Raw genomic sequence first — 14493 nt, forward strand, 5'->3', positions numbered from 1 at the left:
TATTTATTTATTATTGAAGGTCAAATATGATTGTCTCATCCCTGTAGGGGTCGCAGTGGGACCCTGTGTGCACTGAGCAGCAGTGAATGATGATGTGTTTATTTGATGAAAATACACTGGCCCTGAAGTTAAACAATAACGATAACGCACAATAAAATGTGTACTCGCTTTCAGTTTTAAGGTTTTAGATATCAGAACATAATGCAAAGTCTGTTCATCACCTCAGATTAATAAAAACATCCATATTCCCCCATGTCCTTGTTTATTTAACACGAATTAAGCCAAAGCAGTGAAAACCTAAGCTTATATAGGAATTGAGAAAAAAAAAGAGCTGCTAATCAAATGCAGTTAATTAACTGATGATCAGTAAGATGATGATCAGATAACCACCTGCATACAACCAGAGTCACAATATTTATTGTCATTGTACAAAAGCTAAAACCTAATTGTATCAAGTCCCACTGAGTGCAAAGAGAGCTGGGTGAGATGCGTCCTTTGGGAGACTGTGGGCTTTACTGTGGCAACTGTGATGATCTTCTGTGCATTCAAAAGAGCATTTGTAGAAGAACAAGCAGCACCTCAGCTAGGGTGTTGTTTTACCTTCTTGACTAGTGATGTGATTTTAGTTTTCCAGAATAGATCATCATCCAGGTGCAGGCCCAGAAATCTGAAGTCAGAGACCCTCTCCACAAAACTGCTATTCATGTATATAGGCTGAGCGTCACATCTGTTTCTCCTGAAGTATTTCCATAGTTTTTTGTGGCATTGAGGACCAAGTTGGTATTACTAAAGAGTGTACAGTAAGGATTCAGCATCTGTGGGGAGCCAATGTGTAAGCTGAGTGTTGGGATGAGGTAGGGCCCTACTCTGACACTCTGGGTGGTCGCTGAGGACCTCGTCAATTCAGAAGCAGATGTGTAGCCAAGGTTCATCATTTTTGTAGGCAGTTTGTTATGGCTGCGTTAAACATCTGGCTAGAGTCAGTGTAAAGAAACTCAGTATAATTGTATTCCAGATGGGTAAAAGCAGTTTTGGGTTGATGAACCTTTCAGTGTGTTAACACAACGCCAAAAGGAAAGATATAATCTCGAGAGAAGCAGCTATTGTTGCCCGTCAGTCTCAGAATAGTTATAAGGCCATTTCCAAATAATCTACGGTCCATCATCTTGCAGTGAGATAGATTATTCTCATGTGGAAAACATCCAGAAAAGTTATCAGGACTCCCAGGAGTGGACATTCCAGGATTTAATCCCATGGTCATAGCGTGCAATGCTCAGAGAACATGCAAAAGCCCAAGAGCTACAACTCAGACTCTGCAGACCTTGATTAGCATGATAGAGGTTAAAGTTCATGACAACACAATTAGAACAACACTGAATACGTTTGGGTTGTTTGGAAGGGTTGCTAGGAGATTGGCTCTCCAAGAAAATTGGTTCTGTTCATATGGACGTAGCGTTTCGTGGGAGAAACTTTTCGTCGCTCAACCAAGTGACTTCTTCAGTCTCAGCTGACTGCAGGTTTCCCCAATCTCATAAACAGTCATGTGCATGGCTGTGCCGTGGTGGCAGTTTGATGATTTAGCTTGTTCAGCAGTCACAAGACCTTCAAGCCATTCAGTGGACCATGAACTCCTCTGTATGCAAAGGTATTCTAGAGTCAAACATGAGGCCATTTGTACAACACCTATTGGCTCATGCTACAGGACAATGATCCCAAATGCAGCAGCAAATCTACAATTTGATGGCAGAAAAAGAAAAGGATCAAGGTGCTGCAACAAGCCAAATTCCAGACTTCAGTCTGATTGAAGTCCTGTGCCAGGACCTTCAGAGCTGTGCATAAACAGATGACTTCAAACTGCAATAAACTGAAGGAAAGTTGTAAAAGTGAGAGGGCAAAGATTCCTGCATCATGATGTAGTGACTGCTAAATTTATCCTGGACAAACTTTATGTTGCTGCTGCTAAAGGTGGTTCTACAAGCTAATGAATCATGAGCTATTCTCAGATTTTCCACACACACTTCTTCATTTTGTCTTAATTTTAGAACCTTTTAAAGAGCAGAATGTTTTTCTAATATGTCCTAAAACACCGAAACCTTTTCCACTGCTGTATTGTTGACTGGATGATTGAAACAGCTCAGTTAGTTTGAAGCATTACTTCAATTAATATTACTTACAGAGATCATAGGGAAATGAAAACTGTGTGTAAACAATCAGCTGTCAGGGCTGGTGAAGTTCAGTGCTTACTGTCGTGTGGCTACGACATGGAGCAGATGAGACGCTGCAGAGTGAAAGCTGCTCTTTTTCCTGCAGAGTAAGAGCGCCCTCTTCAGGCACTACACTCAAAAACAAACAGTCTGATTTCCTTTGCTGCCTGTTAATCTGGTTTTATTTGAGGCTTTTAGCTTTATGAAAAAATGCCAACATCAAGAAAATATTAAAAACACCTCTGTCAGTACTTTATTATTATTATGAATATTATCATTGTTGTTGTTGCTTTTGAACTGTTTGATCCTATACTTGTATGGATATGTTGTGTCTTAAAAGCAGAACCAGGGGCAAGACCTACAAATTAGCTTTGGCTAGAAATCCTGTATGCACTGCATCAGCTATATACGTGTTTAAATGCTGCAATGTTAATATGTGCCATCAAATAAACACAAATACAAAGCTATATGAGTCTCTGTGGTGGCTCTGAGGTTGGAAAACAGCAACAAAAATGAGGGGAAAAACAGTAAAACCTTTTAAAACATAGTTTAAAGTTTGTGTAATGATAATAATGATAATATTTCACTTTGTGAAAATGTTAGGGGCCAGGTTTTGTTTTTGTTTTGGGCAAATGCATGATTTTTTCACATAAAGAATAGTTGAAGCAGGACTCTAAGGAGCAATTCTGAAATACCTGTACTGAGGAAGTGGCCATGAAATGGATTTGGATTTAAGCAATTTGAGTTTCCCTGTGATCATTAAAACAAGATAATTAGGATTTTTAATAAAAGTATTTTTGCTCTGGTTCCTTTTGTCTTGTGTTAAATGAAGAGCACTTATTTACTTTCCAAAGATGCATTTTCGTGCCATCCTAAAAATTCACTCACTGTTTAGTTCAGCTGCAGCCACAAACATCTAGAACATCTCAAACCTCCAGGTCCATGTGTTTTTTATATCGATAAGAACAAAATTTAATATGTCATATCTGAGGCCATTTTTAAATAATGTAATTATATAATTTAACGAATAATTTAATTCAAATAATTGTAACCCCTCATTATAAAACATGAAATCCAGAGAGTAGGAGTTCTATAAAGTTTCATGTTTTGATTTTGACTGCCTATCAGTAGTGATGCAGACACTGTGCTGTAATGTTCAGTGGTGTCCAGCAGAGGGCGCAGCAGCTGTGGGGATTTTCCCTTTAACTCGGCAAAGTGTTGACCTTTGACCTCTGAGCTCCACCTCAAATTTATGACATCACAGGACAATCCCAGGCCTTCCTGAAGGAGGCAAAATGTGGACCAATCCACTTTCAACTATGCTATGAGTCACAAGAAGGTCAAAGGTCAGCCACAATCAGCAGCATGTTGACATAAACTCTGTAATGTGTGTGTGTGTGTGTGTGTGTGTGTGTGTGTGTGTGTGTGTGTGTGTGTGTGTGTGTGTTTCCTGACTTCCAGGTGTTTCCTGACTCCACCTTCTCTTGTTTTATAGACACACACACACTCAAGCTCGTACTTTGTGAGGACCCTCCCTGAGATAATAGAGTCACATGTCCTTGAAAACCAGAACTGACCCCTCCAGCAGTCCTTTAAAGGTCCCAAAGGAGGACTGCCCACAGTCCTCACAAAGACAGAGAAACAATAGACACACAAAGTAGTTTTTTGGGTTGTTTTTTTTTCACTTCAGAGGACGTCACACAACTTCCAACCTTTCCCGGGACTCCCACCCTAAAGTCCTCACCCAGAAACGGAATAACCTGTCTTATGGGGATGTGCTTTTTGTCCGTTAAAGGAAGTCAAGTCGCCACAGCATGACTGTGTAAACAGCATAAAACACACACAGGCACACTTGTGATGTTTTACCTTAAACACGCATACAGAAAGACACAGGATAAGAACGTGTTTACTCATCAAACAGAGAAGTTAATTTACTTTAATCACACTGTGGTGCTGTTCAGTTTTAAGCATTACACAGAGATGTATTTCTTATATTTCGCTCTGCCCATTAACACAAATACAGTCGTGTATTTTTCAGATTTTTCCAGTTGTTAAGAATAGCTAAATTAACTATCAGTAGCTCCTGTGTGCAGTAAACCCATGAATGTGCACACAGCTCCCACTACTATACTCTGAACCTGAAAACTGACAGATTCTTAATGAAGTTCTGCAACATCTGCTGAATCTAATGTAATTTATGAATTTTTATTATAGTGGACATCAAAAGCGATGGTTTCTGTAAAAAATGAAGATCACATCGATCTTATCTTTGCCGGAGGCATGATGCTGCACGTTTCCCACAAAACACTAATATTTGACATGACTCTGTTCAAGTGTGGCTGGAATTTACTATCTTGATTAAAATGATAAGACAGCAGTTTTCCTACAGTCTCTGGAGCGTTGCTCAGAAGTCCATCTTAGATTGAATCACTCAGTTTGGATTGCATCAGTTACAACAGCTGATCAACCCTCAGGGTGACTGTGGTCTGGGAAACAGACGGACTGCTCCTTTAACTCCTCCACCATCAGGGACGACATGGCGCCAGAGATCGTCTCGGAGTGAGATGATTCACTCCACCAGGCCTTCAGTTAGCGATCCTGTAGACTCAGAGTTCATTAGCGGCTCATGCCTGTACGTTCCCCACTGATCCCAGAGCAAGTCACCACTGTCACGGCAGCACTGGACGATTTTCAGCTTTTAATTAAATTATGTATGTATTCTGAATTATGTGCGTTATTTATTAAACATAAAGGTTTTTAGTTGAGCACAAAGAGAAGCATGTTTAAAATGTAATGCACTTATTTATAGAGAAGCTCAGATCAGCTTCATTTCAACGTGGAAACACTGGCATGACGTGTTCAACCCTAATGTAGCTCCTTGTTCCGGTTGTCATGTTGCTTATGAGCATCTTTAATGATGAACGCTTTTACTAGTTTTTTCATCAGTGGTGGTAAAAGTAACACTTTGTTACGTTTTTGTTACAAAGTCCCGCGCGGACAACTACAATGTAACTAAAAGTATCACAAGTCACGTGTGCGAGCAGAGTGAGACCTCTGTCCGTCTGTCTGTCTGTGAGCGTCCCAGCTCCGTCACGGGGACGCGCCCGCACACACACGCACTCACCCGCCGCGCGGCCAGGCCACCGGCCAGCCTCTCCGCCTCTCTCCCCTTCTCTTCTCTCTCCTTTTCCTCCATTTTTCCGTTCAAACTCTCCGCTCACTCCCGGCTCGCCGCTCGAGGCCCGCTCCACGCGGACAGGAGCGCGAGGAGGCGGACTGACCACCGGATTAGCAACTTTTTCCAGCGACGGGCTGTCCCGGAGCTGCCGTGATTCACCGCCCCAGCAGCGAGCGGCGGGCCTCAACTTTCCCCAGCCTGGGCTCACCGGACGGTGACGTCAGCCCGGAGAAAAGTTGAGCTCGAGGCGCCGGTGCTGCCGTTATTCCCGGGAGCAGCTCCGGTTAGTGTACGCTGGAACTTTTCTGTGAGGCAGCAGCGTCCCCACCCAAATCCCTCCACCCCCACCCTCTCTGCCCGGCTGTCCCGGTACCGACAGGCCCGCACCGGGACCGGAACCAAGAGAGGCTGCTGCCCCGCGTGCCTTTGTTTGTTTATTTGTTTGATTTGACTGAAGGTGGGCATGGAGAGAGAGTGAGCGGGGCATCGTGTGGCTTCCACGAGACTCACGGTTTCCTCCGGTCCTGTACAGGTGAGTCATCTCCGGTAACGGGATCCAATCAGAGCGGAGCACACATAGTTATTAATGCTGTTATTATGACTGAGGTACTTTTACTGCACTTTTCCACCTTTATGTGTTATTAATCCATTTAAGTGTTAATTCTTCTTTTCATGTATTCATATTTTCAGTCATTTGTCGTTTTTATTCATTTGGAAAACAGATTCGGTTAGTTTAGAAGTTCAACTTTACAGTAAATAAAAGTTTAGAAACTTAAGAACAGTAAATACAAATAAACAACCTGTGGATTTAGTTCATTTCAACTCATTTTTATTCATAATTTAAAGTGTGAGGGGTTTCTTGCCCCGCATGTTAAATGTCTTAGTTGTTCTAAATGTATTTTTCATTATTTTGAGCACAAATGTCTCCATTTGTTTCAAGCACAATCCTGTAAAGAATGCAAATCTCTGCGGATTTATGCATCTGAAAAGGAAGACCTGCTGATTTATTTCCTCTTGTTTTATTATAAAGTGAATAATGGGGCTGGAGTTAAGACTAAATGAGATGCATCACCTTGAAAGCGGCACCGTGTCTCAGAGTTAAAGCTGCCCGCTGATAATGAAAATGATAATCGTTTGAAGCAGTGCTCTGTGAAGGTCAGGCTGTGATAATCAGTGTCATGTTTTTTGGTATTCTTGGTTTTCTCAGGTAATCTGCAGTTTTATTGCTAAATGGTAGTTGGAGCTCAATCTGTGCTAGAGAACATTTTCATTATTGATTAATCTGCAGATTATTTTCTCGGTTAGCTGTCTTGTCTGAATCAGATAAAGATTATCAGAAGACAAAGTCTGTGATGTCAGCAGGGATTGATGCAAAATATTAAACATTACATCATCAAATTATAACAAAAACTAAACTAAATCTACTTTAAACACATTTTCATTCATCAGAACGGAAGCCTGTATATAAAAGATGGACACAGCTACTGCGACATCGCCCACTGGTTTCTGGATCCAGAAGTGATGTCTGTCACTAGAACATATGCACCAACTTTTTCTAAACATTGGCAAAGCGGGTTTCTTCCTGTTCCTGCATTTCACAATAAAAGCCCTCAGATGCATTCCAGCACTTTTACACTCACCTAATTGGTCGCTTTGTGCACAGTGATGTAACAACAGCTTTATACCAGCTGTTGTTGAATAAGTGCTGCATAATCTGTAATTTGTATTTGTGTTAAAACTAGGGCTGTGCGATATGACCAAAATCTCATATCCCGATATAAGAATTCTATCGTCCGATAACGATATAAATCATAAAAATGTAACATTTTCTGTAAATTCTGTGAATCTCGGGCAGCTCGACTTGCGTGAAGTGTTTCCAGCTGGGCGTCGCGTACCTGGAGTCGAGTTTTTAACAGATGCATGAAACTACACATTTTTAGACATAAGTTGTAACGGCCGCCGTTTTTTTGTGAGTATTTATTACACGGCGTGCTGCGGGGAAAAGCCTGTTCTAACGTTTGAGTCTAAGATTTATTTTTTAGCACCTGGTGGCTCTTTTTTGCTTCTCATCCGTAAATAGTCTGCATCTTTCACGTGATGCAGTTTATTTTGAAAAGTCTCAACAGGATCTTGAGCTTTATTGTGAAAGGTTTATGTGGAAAATAAACAAGCGGACACGCGGTGGTTTTACCGTCGTTGCTAACGTACAACGCATAAAAACAGGCGCTTGTCCGTCCATAGTGTGGTTATATAAAATATAAGAGAAAGAGAGAACTTTAAGAAATGAATATAGCCACTACAGTGACCATCAGAAATATCAAAATAATGAAAAAATATTGCCGTGAACAGTTTATTTTGCGACACCACGAAACAAACAATAGCGTAAAATGAAACGATAGATGTTTTTATATCGTCATCCGATATATATCGTTATATCGAACAGCCCTAGTTAGAACATATTAAAATAATAATAATTTACACATTTAGACCAAGCTGAATAAAAAACAGATCTTTACACTGGTCATTTTGCATTATGTGAGTTTACATTAAGGTAATTTACATTAGCACAATGCTTCTGTGCATGCATGTGCATCGACACAAACATACAGATGATAGCTTATTTCATCCGTTCGCTTCTCAGAAACAAGGAAAGCTTGATAACTCCGAACTGAGATCCTGAACTGGTCGTTTGCTACAAGTCACTAAAGATACAGCTCATGTGACTCACTCTGTTCAGGTATTTACTTTGTATACACGGATTAAAATTGTCTAATGTTCATCATACAGTGTAAAGCAGTTTCTCTGGGAATACATCTTTGTTTTAACGTGTTTTATTAACACAAAATAACAATGTTAACATTTGTCAGGCTTTTGTTTACTGTATCTACATCAGCCTGAGGGGGAAAAACGTTGCCCTCATCTGCTTTTGTCAGTCCTTCATTTTCATTTGTGATTAGTCAGTTACTGAGTCAGTTTCCAAACAGCCGCTAATATAATGTTTCTGCATTGAGAAATCACAGCTGAGGCTCGTGTTTCCAGTTTCTCCGTGCCGCTCAGTCCTGCGCCGAGATGATCCAGGTGATCAGTCGGGGCTGTCTGCGTGCTTTCAAGTGCATTTCTCAGCTTTTATTTTGAAACTTGTGTTTACTAAACTGCCAACAAACCGGCTCTTTCAAAGAACTGCCTTTTATCTCAGCCTCAGGTTGTTTCCTCACCGTTACATCAATGTCATAGCTGTTCATGTGACCATAAGTATGTGGACGAATGGACTTACTTCATCCCAGAAGCGGGAGCGTTAATCTGCTCATTGTTTACAGATGTAGTCGGCTTAAATCCTGCTATTACCTGCTGAACTTTGCCCTCAGCATGAGCACAGGTGTGTCCACATACTTCTGGCCCCGCAGAGTTCAGCATATTGAGACTCTCCTCTGCCGCTGCTCATGTTGGCCTTGCTAAAGTTAGCCCAGGAGGCTAAAGCATTTCTCAGCTGGCATCTGAGCTATCTCTCTGTGTGTGTGTGTGTGTGTGTGTGTGTGTGTGTGTGTGTGTGTGTGTGTGTGTGTGTGTGTGTGTGTGTATTTTTAGCTGCATGCTGTTTGAATTCTGCTCTGACGTTATTGGGTAACGCCACAAAACCTTAAACAAACCGTCTCCTCGTCATGTCAGAGTGTGGATATCTATCTTTGTTTGTGGTTTAGATGAGGGAAATGAGGACTATTTCGCTGGTCCTCACTGTCTGAGAGAGGAAGTATACACATGTCAGAGGCTGGGTGGTGCTTCTCAACCATAGACTGTAGATAAAAGATGGATGTAGTTGTATGTATTCAACCTAATAGGTCAAATGTAGATTTTTGAGGACTTCATCTGAGCTTTTTATCCTTTGCTGTCTTGGTGTTTGATGACTGAGGGGAGGACCTGATGGAGAAACTGGTGACTTGTCAGATCCTCCACCCTAAATCTTCACTCCTTTCCTTCACACCTCTGTCATCCTGTTTGGCTCAAACCAACGACTAAGACCATAAACTCATCAGAAATGTTCATGGAGCTCAGAGTTCCCTCACTTTATATATTTAAAGGTAATTTAATTAAAAATAATCTGTCTTTCCAAAAAAAAAAAGTTTTTCCAAAGTCTGTGGGTAGTAGAGGTGGGAATCACCATACATCCCACGATACGATATTCCTACAATACTTAACGCACGATACGATATTATTGCAATTTTTAAAAATATTTTGCGATATTCAGATTCTGTACATAAAGGTAAACTTTATCAATATTCATTTATCTAATATCAAACACTCCGTCTTTCTCTCATTTCAGTCAGTTTTATTGTTGACAAACTGAACGGTTTGTATTACAGTCTAGTCCAACTTAACTGAATGCAACCATCTGGTACAATTATAGCTATTTATGAAAACTATGCAGCCCCTTCAGCAACTGAAGAATTTGAAAGTAAATTAAAACAAAATAGAATTTTACATTAAATAAAAAAGTTTTAAACTTAATTAAAATAAAACATGTCTTAAATTAAAATAAGTAAACCGTCATGTTTATTGATGCCAAAAAAAAGTTAAACACATTTGGACAGTGAAGGAATGTCAGGATTCTTGCTCAGAAAAAGGATCAACGTGCTCTGAAGTCAGAGCACAAAAACCTTTTTTTGTAACAAAATATCGATTTCTGCTGTCCCTGTATAGATACATTATTAGCAAGCGAAATATCACGATACTACGCAGTATCGATTTTTTCCCCCACCCCTAGTGGGTAGTTGTGTAAAATAATCGTGACCGAAAATGTTGTTTATGATTTTGGCCTCCACAGACTGTATATAAAAGATGGATGCATTGTTTTGATCAGGCGACTATTTTCAAAATAAATAGGTTATTTTCAAAATAAAAGCTCCAGGACATTGCAATTGAACAGAAGTGGTTCTTTACAACTCTTTAAACTCCAATCATCAAACACTACTGGGATGCTATAATGCTGTGAAATTTCAAAATAAAAGCCCTCTGGTAGTTTAACGAGTTAATGGGTATGTTTTAAGAGACAAATCTTAAAAACTCAAAAGCATGTTGTTTAGGTCTTTTCATCATTTCATGTTTTTTGATTAACTTCTCAACCACCGTCTCCATTCAGGTTTTGTAACCAAACTATTCACCTCCAGCTTTTCAGCTGAAAGCTGCAGACCGAGTCTGCCATAACAACAGTCTCACTGCAATTTCTCCACAATTTATAAAGTAAAGTTTGGGTTTTTTTCCCCAGACCAAGAACAGCACATTTCAGTATTTCCTAACAAAGAAAGAAGAAAGCAAAATTAAACTAGCTTTTGAAAAAAGTTTTTGTGACCCCAAGCGTTCCCTCGCTGAGTTGTCTTACTGTTAACCGTTCCCTGGAAACAGCAGGATGCTTACAGGGAACATTTGATAATTCTTCTTTGTCGGTTTGCGGTCAGAAAGTTGAAATGGTTCCTGAAAGCTTCAGATCACAGTCAGAGTCAAGCTCATTAGTCACCACATATACGATACACATAGAAACTGGGAGGAGTGACTGGGAAACCGGAGACTGCAGGTGGATGCTGGGGCGGAGGAGGGGTTAAAAAAAGCAGTAGGATCTGCCTAACCTGCAGATCCTGCAGGTTACACCAACACTGGGAGGGTGTTTGGTGGAGAGGCAGGAGCTGTCTGTGCAAACAGCTGTTTGTAATGTAGTGAAAGAAATGAGCTGCAGCACTGACGATGAGCACATGCAGAGTTTATTTAATGCAGTCTTCTAGGAAACGTGCTGGATTGCCAAATAGAGTCGTTCCATGCATGTATGAGTGTTGTGTTGCAAGAGTTGAAACATCACTGGTGTTTTCAGAACTCTGGTCCTCAATATGAGGCCTGCAGACCAATGGTGGCCCCGCCAAACATCCACATTATGTAAAGCAGCACAACATGAGACTGAAGGAGAGTCTCTCTTCAGGTAAAGTTCTTCTGTTTGAGCCGTCACCAGTCTAAACCTTCCTAGCATAAACAAATTCATGTGGCGTTAAGAAATACCGCCTCACTCATGGTGACACCATCAATCAGTACAAAGCTGACAGCCACCAGCCTGAGCCAGCATTATTGTCTGAGCAGACATTAATCATACGCACATGGCATCCTAAAACTGGCACTCATTCAACATTTTTGCAGCAGAGCGTCACTGCTGCTGGTTTCTGATGGAAACAAATATGGCTGCAGCGGATTGTGGAGGTGATTGGAGATCAAGCATGAGCCTGACTGCAAAGCGGTAAAGTTCAGCCTCCTCCTTCCCACCTGTGTTTACAGGTTTCCTGCTTCTTCTCTTAAATCTCTAAACTTGTTAACCAGCAGCTGTTCCCAGGTAATCCGATTACTGATAAGGACCACAGAGAAGAGAAAAGCTCTTTTATGAAGACTGAACACTGAAACACCATTTAGATGTTTCCTTATTCATATGGAGAAGAGAAAGTTTGAGGAAAAGAAAGAAAACTAATGATTGCCGAAGCTTAATTTGTGTTGATGACTTTTAGTCTGATCGGATAGAAAAAAAATGATGCTTCAGTTATGATGTTTGGACTTGTTTTTCCTCTGAACAGACATCAAACTGCAACCTGACAAACAGGACAGGATGTTTGCTGCAATTAGTTAATGACTTTATTTGGTTTGTCCCATTTCCTGTTTTGTCTTCTTCTGTCTGAGGCTGTTGAAAGCTGGAGTCTTAAACTACAAATGTTGTTGTGTACATATCAGGCTGGGCTGCTCCGCTGCTCCATTTTAAACTTAAAGTGAAACTCATGTTGCTCTGTGGAAGAAACTTTGAAACCAAACTGTTCCCAGATGGCTGAACTGGTTTCAGCTTCATCTTTCTGTCAATCCGGCTCAAACTGACCTGCCACAACCTGTCGGGGAGTGAGTCTGGGGCTTTTAGAGAGAGGGCTGGTTTTATAACATAAGACCAAAGGAGAAAAGTTTGCAAAAAAGGAATGCAAGCATTAAAAGCTTTCTTTGGATCGTCTTGTTTTTATAGTCATTAGAAGCCAGTGGTTCTATATTTAGATTCGTTGCACAGCTGTAATGTCAGAGTAAAAGGACCTGTTGTTTTGATTCAACTCCTCAAACATCAGGACTCAGTGCTGTTCTCTCTCATCTGCAGGATTTATGCCTATGTTGGACCAACAAATAAAGCCATGTAAATAGAAGCCCTTTAGCTTAGTGCAGCTTTTTGAAAGTGTTTGAGGCCTGATGGAAGATGGAAGTCATTGACTAGTACTGACTGTAAACTGATGTATTCATGACCAACTAAAATCATAGACAGTTATGAAAGATGCCAAAGCTACCATGTTGGATTGTTGGAGTCGGAGCTGATTGTATTTGGTTGAGAAGGTGGTCATCAGCCATCTTTGTTATCAGTCAGGATCACAGCTGCTACTTAGTGTTAACTAGCATCCATCCATCCATCCATCCATCCATCCATCCATCCATCCAGTTCAGGGGTCAGGGGAGCATTGTAGCCTCTCCCAGCAGTCATAAGGGAGAGGCAGGCTGTGTTGAGGCAATTTCACCTAACAATACCGGAGCTCAGAGTCTTGGACAGCTTGTGCAAAGGTCATTGTTTATTCTGTAAAGTTGGAAATCGCAACGTGGAAGTCTATGGGGACTGAATCACTTTTTGGAGACTGCCTCAAGTGGCCACTAAAGAAACTGCAACTTTGTTTTCCTGCTCTTGGGGAGTTTGATGAGTCTGACTGTGTGTAAGTGTGAGGCTTTCATTATCCACGCTGAGTCTGCACTGTTAATATCTCCCACTGCACTGAAAGCAGCACGGGGTTCCAGGTCATGTGACCAGGATGCAAAGCCAGCTCTGATCAAACAGTGTAAAAAGTTTTGTGCAAACTGGGCGTCGAGTGCAGCCGATGGCTATCTTTAGCTTTCTGTGTGTATATGTTACCATAGGACGTGTGTGTGTGCGGTATGAAGACCATTCATTATCACATTCCTCCACAGAGGCCGGCACATGGGAGCGGAGCTGTGGGAGTCTGAACACATGACTGTCAGATGGTGATGATGTCTTTACAGCAGATCAATAATCAACCCGTGAGATGTTTTTCTCTGCAGGATGATCCCACAGAAAACTGAACGGTGTCCTTTAATCTGTGAAGTTTTTTATGGAAACAGTGTTTATGAATAAACTTCAGTAGAGTGAAGAAATCCACACGTTTCCAATTTACTCAGGGTTTAATGTCTGAAGTTAATCGAGCATAGATGAAAACAGCCACTCGTTGCATGTGCAGAAGTCACCTGAGAATCTGTCAGTTTTTAAGTTTTCTTCAGTATCACATTAATAAAGTGAACTGTGTCCTTACATTTTGACTTCACTGCATAGAGGTGCTGTTCAGGCCTCATTCGGCTTTGTTTAAAGTGGTTTTTTGGATCATTTCTGTCCTGCTTTACATGAAGACGTGTTTAGTTACTGGCTAAAGTTTGCATTTGTCCTTCACTCAGTGATCTGAGGAGACTGTGCACGGTGGAAGGAGTTTGTTTCCTGTATGCTGAGCTGTCATGTTGTTGTTTCAGGGTGTCACAGCGATATTGCAGCTGTGACAAACACAGAGATGCGTTTTTGCAGGTCCTCGTTTAAAGGACTACAGAGTCTGAATCAGGATGTTGGAGGGGTCAAAGTGTATTGACAGCAAGGTTTACCTGAGATGTGACGTCGGGGGAGAGCTGGCCTCCTGCTGCTGTTACCACTGTGACTCCCAGCATCCATCACTCTTGGTTGGCCTGAGCTCCACTCCTGCGAGTCCATACCTATCAAGTTTTTGATAAATGTTTAAGAAAACCCCTACAGTCATTCTTTAGATGTTTTGTGAGGGAACTGATGACAGCAGGGACCTGAAATTTTGCATGTTTCCCACTAAAAACTGATTTTTTTCTTCTGGAAGATTTCTTGAACCCCTGTGAAGGTTATGTTGGAGGCTTCTGATCCAAATATTATTCTGGAGTTCAGATTGAGATCAGATTTGACTTTTTAAACTAAAAAGTTGTATGTCTTGAACTTGTTCACCAAAGGCTCACTTTTACTCACCTTCAAGTCCCACTCACACTGAC

General features: G+C 41.1%; 1 protein-coding gene across 3 annotated transcripts in view; it reads left to right on the top strand.

Annotated features, from left to right (window-relative positions):
* Window positions 1-5309: 5309 nt before the first annotated feature.
* The window catches only part of LOC101481352 (kinesin-like protein KIF1C), a 32023-nt gene continuing 22839 nt past the window's right edge, over window positions 5310-14493 (top strand). For all 3 annotated transcript variants that reach the window (XM_004574884.4, XM_076878249.1, XM_004574885.4), the window contains exon 1: window positions 5310-5914. The gene's annotated coding sequence lies outside the window, so the exon portion shown is untranslated. The remainder of the gene's footprint in view (window positions 5915-14493) is intronic.

This window comes from Maylandia zebra, linkage group LG3 (genome assembly GCF_041146795.1).
Source record: "Maylandia zebra isolate NMK-2024a linkage group LG3, Mzebra_GT3a, whole genome shotgun sequence".
Lineage (NCBI taxonomy): Eukaryota > Metazoa > Chordata > Actinopteri > Cichliformes > Cichlidae > Maylandia > Maylandia zebra.